Consider the following 11,463-nt stretch of genomic DNA (forward strand, 5'->3'; position numbering starts at 1 on the left):
CAACCTTTAATATGTGTTCGCGTTTCATTAAGTCCAAACCTGGAATGCACAACCTTTTCTTCTATGCGTTCGCATCAGCCCTTCCGCGATCGCAATGACCAGCTTCCCTTTACCCTATGCGATCGCATTACCTTCTTCGCGATCGCATAGGGCATTTTTGCCCAGCGATTTTAAATACCCAAAACAGAACAGTGACGAGGTTTAGTCCACATTTCACACGAGTTCTTCTTCTCCACAGCTCTTGAGCGAATTTTTGAGCACTTCTTCACCAAAGCTTCTTGGGTAAGTAAATTCCCACTCATTTCCTTCATCTTCCTTCATTAATTAATGAGTTTCTAAACCTAAATCATGAAATCAAAGTAGAAATTAGGAGTTTTGGGTAGGGTTAGGTTTTTGGTAATTTTGAGTGATTCAACCTCAATTTGGGGTCAAATCTTAAAATAAATTATATATTTGAACTCGTGGGGTTATGGGTAATCGGGTTTTGGTCCGAGCCTCATGTTTGGATATGTGGGCCCGGGGTCGAATTTTGGTATTTTTGGAAGAATGTTAGGAACTTCATATCTAAGCTATGAGATTTTGTTATCGAGTCTTTATTGATATTATTGAATTAATTATGCCTAGATATCGTTGTTTCGGAGTCGGATTATAAAGGAAAGGCGGTATTTGAGGGTTGATTGCTATTCTTGGACCGAGGTAAGTGTTTGTTCTAACTTTGGCTTGAGGGAATAGGATTAGAGTATTGTTTGCTATTTGCTAATTGAGAGTATGGTGTATAGGCACGGTGACGAGTATCTATACACCGGAGTCTAGCATGACCGTGAGTCTTATTTGTGTTTATTCGGATTTTGTGATACCTCTTCCTTGTTAAATTGATAAATTTCATATAATGTGAAGAGTTTGAGGAAGAATTATGATTTGTACATTCTTGGAGCATTGGCTCGAGTATATCATAAAGCGTGAAAGTATATGAAATGATTGAACCCCTTTGGAGCGTTGGCTCAGGTGGTAAAGTGAGATAAGAGGTAAAAGTGAAAGAAAGAGAAAGAATTATTGAATTGCTCCCTTGCCGGGATGCTTGTTGTTTTGTTGACTATCTCCCTTGTCGGGATACTGAGATTATTGATTATTATTCCCTTGCCGGGTTTTAACTGCTTAATTGTGCTCCCTTGCCGGAAGTTAGCTGTTTATTTGTATTCCCTTGCCGGGATTTCTATCATTATTTGTCTACTCCCTTGCCCCTTTGTTTGTGATTGCTGCTTGGGTGAGGAAGAGTGATAAAGCACGAAGAGTAATGTCGTGCATTGTTTGCTATTGTGAGGAAGAGTGATAAAACACGAAGGGTGATGCCGTGCATTGTTTGCTATTGTGAGGAAAGAGTGTAAAGCACGAAGGGTGATGCCGTGTCGCACGATGTACCATTCCGTGCTGATTTTATTGATTATATGGTGAGGAAAGAGAGTAAAAGCACGAAGGGTGATGCCGTGCATATTTTATTTATATGATTGCTCTGGTGAGGACGAGAGTAAAAGTACGAAGGGTGATGCCATGCATTTGTTGTTTTCTGATTCTTTGTTGATATCCGAGTTATGTTGTTTCTTTCATTACTTGTTCTTATTTGATTTACTTCGAGGTTATAGATTTTCTTACCCTGTTTGCCTTGTGATTGTTGTTTGGGTGAGGAAGAGCGTAAAGCACGAAGGGTGATGCCGTGTACTGTTTTGATGAGAACGAGAGTAAAAGCACGAAGGGTGATGCCGTGTATTGCTTTTGGTGAGAACGAGAGTAAAAGCACGAAGGGTGATGCCGTGCAAATTGTTGATTTTTTATTCTTGTTGACATTCTGGCTTTGTTACTTCTTTCTGTTATTGAGGATTTCTATTTGAAACTGTTAGCTCCCCATAGCATGCTCCCCCCCTCTTAATTGTTTAAATTCTGTATATTTCTTTTTATTGCATATATCTGCACAGGTTGTTTTTGGTAGGTCCTGCCTAGCCTCGTCACTACTTCGCCGGGGTTAGGCCAGGCACTTACCAGCACATGGGGTTGGTTGTGCTGATGCTACACTCTGCATCTTTTTGCACAGATCCAGGAGTAGCTTTTGGACCTCAGCAGTAGGATTTGATCGGGAGCTGACTTCAATCCAGAGACACCGAGGTAGCCTTGCTGACGTCCGCAGGCCCGGAGTCTCTCTTTCTTTATTCAGTTTGTTATCTTTTGTACCGAAACAAATAATTTATAATTTTCTTTCAGACGATTGTATTTAGTAAATCTTAGAAGTTCGTGAGCTTTGTGACACCAATCTTGGGTAGAGGATTATGTTAAACCTTCCGCATTTAATTTCAGTTATATAAGTTAAGACTCCGCTTTTATTTAATTATCTCGTTTTGTTTATATTGTTGCGAATGTTATCAGAAATGTTTTAATGCTTGGCTGGCCTAGCTCCAATAGTAGGCGCCATCACGACTCCCGATGGTGGAAAATCCGGGTCGTGACAATTCACTAGCAAGACATAAGGTATTTGTAGCAATTATGAGTAGCAAACTACGATGTATTGACTATGTTTTCTTTCATATGATTTAGATTTATCTTTTGGAATATTTAATTTTATATAGACTTTATTCTTGAGTCTCAGTCCCAGCTTGGTTAATATCTTTCCACTCGAGTGATTTATATTTTCTTTATATTAATTTCTTTTACGTATGTAGAGTAGTTGATGGATCTATATTCTAGCCATCTTTCATATTTTCTTAATCTTCACCCTTTAAAATGTAAAAATATCTATAGAGTTTTGTTAAGTCCTATAAAAGTACGTATGTTATTCCATTCTACTTCTACTAGTGACTTTTACATGACATATAAAAAAAATATCGAAAATTAACCGAACCGTACCGATACCGAAGAGAAACCGATATGATTGGGACGGTTTCGAAAAATCTAATTTTGGTTATATATAATAGAATAACCGAAAAATTGGTATGGTACAAAATTACAAAATAACCGTCCGAACCGAACCATTGACACCCCAACCCTTAACAACATAACAAGGCTGGTGCAAAAAAGGGAGCGTATGAGATTTACATGGGGAATTTGCATCTATACCCACTTTTTGGATCATATTTTAATTTGTGCCCGCTTTGCAAAAAAAATTGCAAGTGTACCTACTTTTTAGCGTAACTTGAGCACATGAGGCTAAAGTAGCAAAGACAATCACGCAAAACTTCAGTATTCTAGTAGACGAGATTGAAGTAGCAAGTGTGTTGAACCAATTGTGCTGAAGTTTTTGTTTGTAATTGCTGAACTTAAGCATAGTAGCTGAAGTTTTGTTCTATATTTGCTGAGGTTTTTGTTTGTAATTGCTGAAGTTTTTGTTTTTGTAACTGGCGAACCTCAGCTCTAGAACTGAAGTTTTTGTTTTTGTAACTGGCGAACTTCAACTCTAGAGCTGAAGTTTTTGTTTTGTAACTGGCGATTTCAGCACTAGAACTGAAGTTTTTGTTTTGTAACTGACGAACTTCAGCTCTAGAGTTGAAGTTTTTGTTTTGTACCTGGCAAACTTCAGCTCTAGGACTGAAGTTTTTCTGATTTGCTCTTGTCTCACACATAAAAATGTGTAAGCATCTATATTCATCTCTAGTGCAGATTTTGTTTAACAAACCTACTTAGACGTGATATTTCTAGTTAAATGAAGGTGCATATTCTAGCACTGAACAAGGAAAGCTTCAACCTAAAAGTTTTTAATTAAGTTAGGGAGGTTTCAACCTAAAAGTTTGAATCTTTAATACATTTATAAAGACAATGGATACACCACATAACAAAAATTTGGCATATATACCTGAACCGAAATTCTCGTCTCATTGTACACGGAGGACAAGATTCCTAGTAAAAAGGGTATCCTTTATATGATTCGAGCCAAAAACTGACCTTAAGATTTTGCAGAGCAAATAGAATATTAAATAACGAACTATACCTCTAGCAACCATGTTGTAGCAAAGTATGTGAACTATAGAGCTTTTCTTGTTCAGTGCTAGAATATAGATGTTTACACCTAAAAAGAAAGAGGAGGAGGAGGAGGAGGAGGAGGAGGAGGAGGAGAAAAGGGGCTGAAATTGTTTAAAAAGTGAGTACAAGTTAAAACTTTAAAAAAAATGGGTATATGTTAAATGAGGGCGACCAAATAGGACGCCCCGTGCAATTTTTATGTTTGGCATGTCCGAGAGGCCTTCTAGCTCAGGTTCTTCCAAAGTCCACAAAAGTATCTTTTGTGTTATTGTATTGTCAAATCTTAATTGGCTAAGTTTGATATTATATTTGAGAGAGCAGTTTTCTCAATTTCTTTTCCTTTTTAATCATTCTGTTTACTCGTAAGTGTCTATTGGTAGTTAATTGTAGAATTTTCTTTCAAATAGGTAGGTGCAATTTTCCTTTTTAGATTTTTGCATAGATAGTTATTTGATAAGTATGTAATCAATACGTATAATTCTTTAGAACAAGAGTGTTGCTAGAGATAGACAATATTACTACGTATACTAATTATATTCATTAGCTTTAGACCAAAAAATATATATATTCATTAGGTTGGAACGTATCATTCGTCTTTTCTACTCTTTAAATATAGAGTTCAAATTGGACAAAATTATAATTCAACTACATTGCTAATATATAGGATTTAGAATTGGTTACATTTCTAATATTTATCACCTTGTAAGATATCCTTATATTTGGAGTTCTAAATGAGTAATATTATTTTCCCACGTTTAGATATTCTTGAAGTTGTAAGAATATTAACAACAAAAATGAATAGTAGTATTATTTTTCCAAGTTTAGTTCTTGTAGAAGTTGTAAAAATATCAAACATGATTCGCAAAAATATATACTAAGCAAACTTTTATTATTGATAAGGAGTGCAAATTTTATATGTGAAAGTTATCCCTTTCTTGAAATCACCTAAATTATTTGCTAAATTTTTATATTGGACTTTAAAATTAATTAATATTTTATTATCTAATATAATTTTTTATTTCAACAATATAACATTATGGTAATTCCTTTCATGGTATTACATATGAAATATAATAGCCTACTTTAGAAGATAATTTAGTTAAGTTGTGTTTCTTTTATACAATTTTTATTGATTGACGCAAGATACACGTGCGACGCACGTACACAAAAACTAGTAGATATTAAATAAGTATTTGGACAAAATTTTGGTTGATTTTTTTAAAGTATTTGAAGTTAAAATCAAAAAATATTTTTTGCATTTTTTTTAGGTACGACTTGATGTTTAGTGTACAACTTATTTAGCCTATGCATTACATAAATATTTTGACACCCAAGATACAAATAATAAGAAAAAAAAATTGATAAGGCAAATGTTAATAGAGAGAAAATTGTGATGGAAAAACTATAGGAAGAATTATAAATTCAAGCAGTTAGACTGTGCAAAATCAAAATGTACAAAAACTGATACAATTGTTTTAACAGAAAATATTCTTAATTTCATTCATTAGGTGGCTAGAAATGTTAGTAATCTGTATTTTTAAAACAATTCTGGAGAAAGTAAAATAACATAAACAAAAATGTAAATGAAATAAAAAAAACAATTCGAGCCCACTGAATTCACAGTGTTTCCTTAAGGATTTTAATCTCATCCTATTACCCAAGGTTATGGATTATTTTCTTCTAGGATAGAACGAATTACACACTGGTTTAGTGGTACTTCAAACTCCAGTGTTTCAGCGAACACAAAGTTCGCTAGCAAATCACACTTTCTTTGAAGTTAAAATATGCAAAAAAAAGGAGAAGAACTCAGAAAATTCGTATGGAAAATCTGAGAGAATGAATTTGTATTTATAGCCAAAGTTGGGCTGAAATATGAAGAGATGCAACTCTTCAGAATGGCTATTTTTGCAAAACAGCCAAAGAATAAATGCCATAACATAAATGGCTATTTACTCAACAATAAAGAGGGAAAATTGAAGGGTAGTTAATTTTCTGTTACAAAAACTGAAAACTGAAAATTAGATAACTGAATTGGATTTAATATTAATATTTATTTTAATATTAATATTTTGTTATTAAACCAAATATTTAATAATATTTATGTTAATATTTACTATTAACAAATAAATTTGGTCCAAAAATTAATCAATCGATCGATCATTTGACCAAATCCAAATCCGAAGCCGAAGCCGAAGCCGAGCCGAGCAAGCGACGATGATGACGGTGCGAGACTTGCCTTCTTCTCAACTCTTTATGAGCTAGAAGAAGAGCAGTTGCTTATATACCCATCAAAAATCTTTTCCTATTCCCATATGGGACAATCAAGGAGGGAAACTCAAATATTTCATTTTTTCCTCTATTTTTCATTCACCCTATTTTAAGCATTAATAGCTTAAAAGCCCAACAATCCCCCACATGAATGAGAAATGACTATATCATGGAAGTATGCATGAAAAACTGTGTGATTCGCAAGCAATGATTAATTGCATATGGATAAGTAGGTTTCCTTTTGAACTTTTCATAGTGAACATATATCGGATATACTCAATCAATCGGTAGATTTGATATTTTTGAACCGTCGAACTTTGGTGTATACCTAGACAACCACAAATCACATAACCTACCCCTAACCATCTTTGGTTCTCATTGTTGTGTTTGTTTCGGCTATGAACACCACATGGTTTCATAAGTGCATAGAGAACTGGCCTTGCAAAATTTTCCTTGAAGCGGCTAACACTTCACACTTACATATGTGATTCCTAAACATGTCATCTCGTAGATACACTATTTGATATACCCCGTATCAAATTTAGAAATTATTAAAAAAGCCTTAATGTTTTATCCTTGGTACTGAACATTGTCTCATCACGAGAATGGACTAAAAGTTTAGTTGACAATGTTGAACCGTTATTAATGATTTTGTTTGATCTCCTTGAACCTAGATCTTGGAATCTCGAGTCTTCCAGGTAGAGTTACCGCCACTATGACTTGTTCTCGGCTATAGTCCCATTCCCCTTGATGATTTCTCAACTACCTCTCTAGTTAGGCCTTCTGTAAGTGAATCTGACACATTATCTTGACTTTACATAGTCAATTGTGATCATTCCTCTAGAAAGTAATTGCCTAACGATTTTATGTCTACATCGTATATGACGAGATTTACCGTTATACATAACGCTCCTATCTCTTCCAATTGCCGCTTGACTATCGCAATGTATGCATATTGGTGCCAACAGTTTGGGCCAAAATGAAATATCTTCCAAGAAATTCCAGAGTCATTCAGCTTTTTCACCGGCTTTATCCAAGACTATGAACTCAACCTCCATTGTAAAGCGGGCAATACAAGTTTGTTTGGACGACTTCAAATATACCGCTCCTCCACCAATAGTGAATACATATCCACTTGTGGACTTGGAATCATTTGATCCGGTGATTCAATTTGCATCACAGTATCCCTCAATGACCGCAGGATATTTACTGTAGTGCAAAGCAAAATCCTAGATATGTACTAAATACCCTAAAACTCGTTTCATGGCCATCCAATGAGGTTGGTCTGGATTGCTCGTATATCGACTCAATTTACTTATAGCACAAGTTATATCTGGTCGTGTACAATTCATGACGTACATTAAGCAACTCAACACACGAGCATAGTCCAATTATGATATGCTTTGGCCTTTGTTCTTTGTTAATGCAAGATTCACGTCAATTGGAGTCTTTGCAACTTTAAAGCCCAACTGCTTGAATTTTTCAAGTACTGTCTTAATATAATGAGATTGTTACAATGCTAGACCTTGAGAAATCTTATGGATCTTAATTCCCAGAATTAAATCAGCAACTCCCAAGTTTTTCATATCAAACTTGTCAGTTAGCATGTGCTTAGTCGCATTTAGGTTGACAATGTCATTACTCATTATCAACATATCATCCACATATAAGCAAACAATGACTATGTGATTTGGAACATTTTTAATGTACACACATTTATCACATTCATTTATTTTAAAACCATTTGATAATATTGTTTGATCAAATTTCGCATGCCATTGTTTGAGTTCTTGTTTTAGTCCGTAAAGGGACTTGACAAGTCTACATACCTTCTTTTCTTTACCTGGAACCACAAACCCTTCAGGTTGTTCCAAGTAGATTTCTTCCTTCAACTCTCCATTTAAGAAGGTCGTCTTAACATCCATTTGATGAATTTCAAGACCATAAACTGTAGCTAATGCTACTAACGTTCGTATGGATGTAATTTTTGTAACTGGAGAGTATGTATCGAAATAGTCAAGACCTTCTCGTTGTCTATACCCTTTGACCACAAGTCTTGCCTTAAATTTGTCAATAGTGCCATCATATTTCATTTTCCTCTTAAAGATCCATTTAGAACCCAACAGTTTATTTCCAGGAGGAAGATCAACCAATTCCCATGTATGGTTGTTCGATATGGATTCTATTTCAGTATTGACTGCCTCTTTCCAAAACAATAATTCCGAAGAAGACATAGCTTCTTTAAATGTTTGAGGCTCATTTTCCAATAAGAAAGTCACAAAATCTGGTCCAAATGAAGTAGACGTTCTTTGACGTTTACTACGTCTTGGATCCTCACGATTAACTGTATTTTCTTTTGTTTCTTCCCGAGGTCGTTTAGATCCTTCACCAATCGACTCACATTTTTTTTATACGGATATATATTTTCAAAGAACTCAGCATTATCTGATTTTATAACCGTATTATTATGAATGTTGGGATTTTCTGATTTATGAACCAGAAACGATATGCTTTACTATTAGTCGCATATCTTATGAAAACACAATCAATGATTTTCGATCATATTTTTACCCTTTTGGGTTTAGGAACTTGTACTTTTGCCAAATACTCCCACACTTTAAAATAATTCAAGTTGGGCTTTCTTCCTTTCTATTTTCATATGGAATGGATTGTGTTTTGCTGCGGGGCACTCGATTTAATATTCAATTAGCCGTAAGAATGGGTTCCCTCCACAAGTTCTGTGGCAAACCATAACTTATCAACAATGAGTTCATCATCTCCTTTAATGTACGATTCTTTCTTTACGCAATCCCATTGGATTGGGGCGTGTAAGGGGCCATTGTTTGATGAATAATTCCATATTCTAAACATGTTTCTTCAAAAGGAGATTCATATTCACCACCCCTATCACTTCTTATCATTTTGATTTTCTTGTTAAGTTGCGTTTCAACTTCATTCTTGTATTGCTTGAATGCGTCTATTGCTTCATCTTTACTATTAAGTAAGTAAACATAGCAATATCGAGTACTATCATCAATAAAAGTTATGAAATACTTCTTTCCACCACGAGATGGTATTGACTTCATGTCATAAATATCTGTGTGAATTAAGTCCAAAGGATTTAAATTCCTTTCAACTAACTCATAAGAATGTTTAATATACTTAGATTCCACACATACTTGAAATTTTGATTTGTCGCATTCAAACTTAGGCAATACTTCCAAATTAATCATTTTCCGCAAGGTTTTATAATTGACATGACCCAAACGTATATGCCATAATTCATTTGACTCAAGTAAGTAAGATGAAGCTGAAATTTTATTATTATTTTCAACAACCATTACATTCAGCTTGAAAAGGCCCTCGGTGAGGTAACCTTTTCCTACAAACATCCCGTTCTTACTTATTACAACCTTATCAGATACAAATATACATTTAAAACCATTGTTAACAAGAAGTCCAACAGAGACTAAATTCTTCATAATCTCGGGAACATGAAGGACATTGTTCAAAGTCACCACTTTGCCGGAAGTCATTTTGAGAAATATCTTCCTACATCCTTCAATCTTGGCCTTTGCATCATTTTCCATAGAAAGCGTCTCATCGGGTCCAATAGGAGCATACGTAGCAAAAGCTTCTCTAACAGCACAAACAATGCGTGTGGCTCCATAATCAATCTGCCACTCTTTAGGATTGCCCACCAAGTTGCATTCGGAAAGCATGGCACACAAGTCATCAACATCATCATGCTTTTCAACCATGTTTGCTTGACCCTTCTTCTTGTCATTCTTCGGAGCACGACACTTCGTAGATTTATGTCCGACTTTTCCACAGTTGTAGCAATTTTCACTGAAACCGCTTCTTGCTTGGGTTGTATTTCGGACGAGAAGCCTTATTTCTCTTTTTGTTCTGTTCAACAATATTTGCTCCTATTATTGTTGAGTTTCCACGGCCTCTCTTGTTAGCATCTTTATTGTCTTATTCGATTCTCAACCGAACAATGAGATCTTCAAGGGACAACTCCTTGCGTTTGTGTTTCAAATAATTTTTGATGTCCTTTCACAACGGAGACAATTTCTTAATCATCGTTGCTACTTGGAATGGTTCATTGATGACAAGACCTTCAGTGAAAATTCTGTTAGTAAACATAATAAAATTAATACTACTAACACTAGTATTAATTCTACTTATACCTTCAGCAATGAGATCGTGAATAATCACTTGCAATTCCTGGACTTGGGTAATAGCAGACTTGCTATCTACCATTTTGTAGTCCAAAAACTTTGCAGCAAGGAACTTCTTCAACCCGACATCTTCAGTTTTGTATTTTTTTTCAAGTGCAATCCACAGTTCTTTTGACGTTTCCACGCCACTGTAGACATTATACAAAGCATCCTATAGCCCGCTTAGAATATAATTCTTGCACAAAAAATCTGAATGCTTCCACGCCTCAATCACGAGAAAGCATTAAGTCTCTGGAGTTTCATTGGACAACACGGGAACATCTTCCTTGATGAGCTTCTGGAGACTTAGAGTAGTTAAGTAGAAGAACATCTTTTGCTGCTAGCGCTTGAAATCAATCCCGAAAAGATTTTCGGGTTTCTCCGCCGGTGCCAATGCTGCCGTTGTTGTTCGGCTCGTTGAGGCATTGTCAATTACCATCAAAACAACTTGGTTTCCGTAGTCATTCGTCATTTCTGTAAAAGAATGACACAAACATTAAAATCACGTAGATTTTAATATCCAATAGAGTATAAAGCCACAAAGGTTTTAGTCTAGAGAAACAGTGAGTATAACACAAATACTGAAAATATATTAAATTCCTTAAGCTTGTTAGTAATCTGTATTTGTAAAACAATTCTAGAGAAAATAAAATAACATAAATAGAAATGTAAACGAAATAAAATAAAAAAAAACCAATTCGAGCACACTGAATTCACAGTGTTTCCTTAAGGAATTTAATCCCATCCTAGTACCCAAGGTTATAGATTATTTCCTCCCAGGATAGAACGAATTACACATTGGTGTAATGGTACTTCAAACCCCAGTATTTCAGCGAACACAAAGTTCGGTAGCAGATCACACTTACTGTTGCTTTCTTTGAAGTTAAAATATGCAGAAGAAAGGAGAAGAACTCAGAAAATTCGTATGGAAAATCTAAGAGAATGGACTTGTATTTATAGCCAAAGTTGG

This window comes from Nicotiana sylvestris, chromosome 1 (genome assembly GCF_000393655.2).
Source record: "Nicotiana sylvestris chromosome 1, ASM39365v2, whole genome shotgun sequence".
In the NCBI taxonomy this organism is placed as follows: Eukaryota; Viridiplantae; Streptophyta; class Magnoliopsida; order Solanales; family Solanaceae; genus Nicotiana; species Nicotiana sylvestris.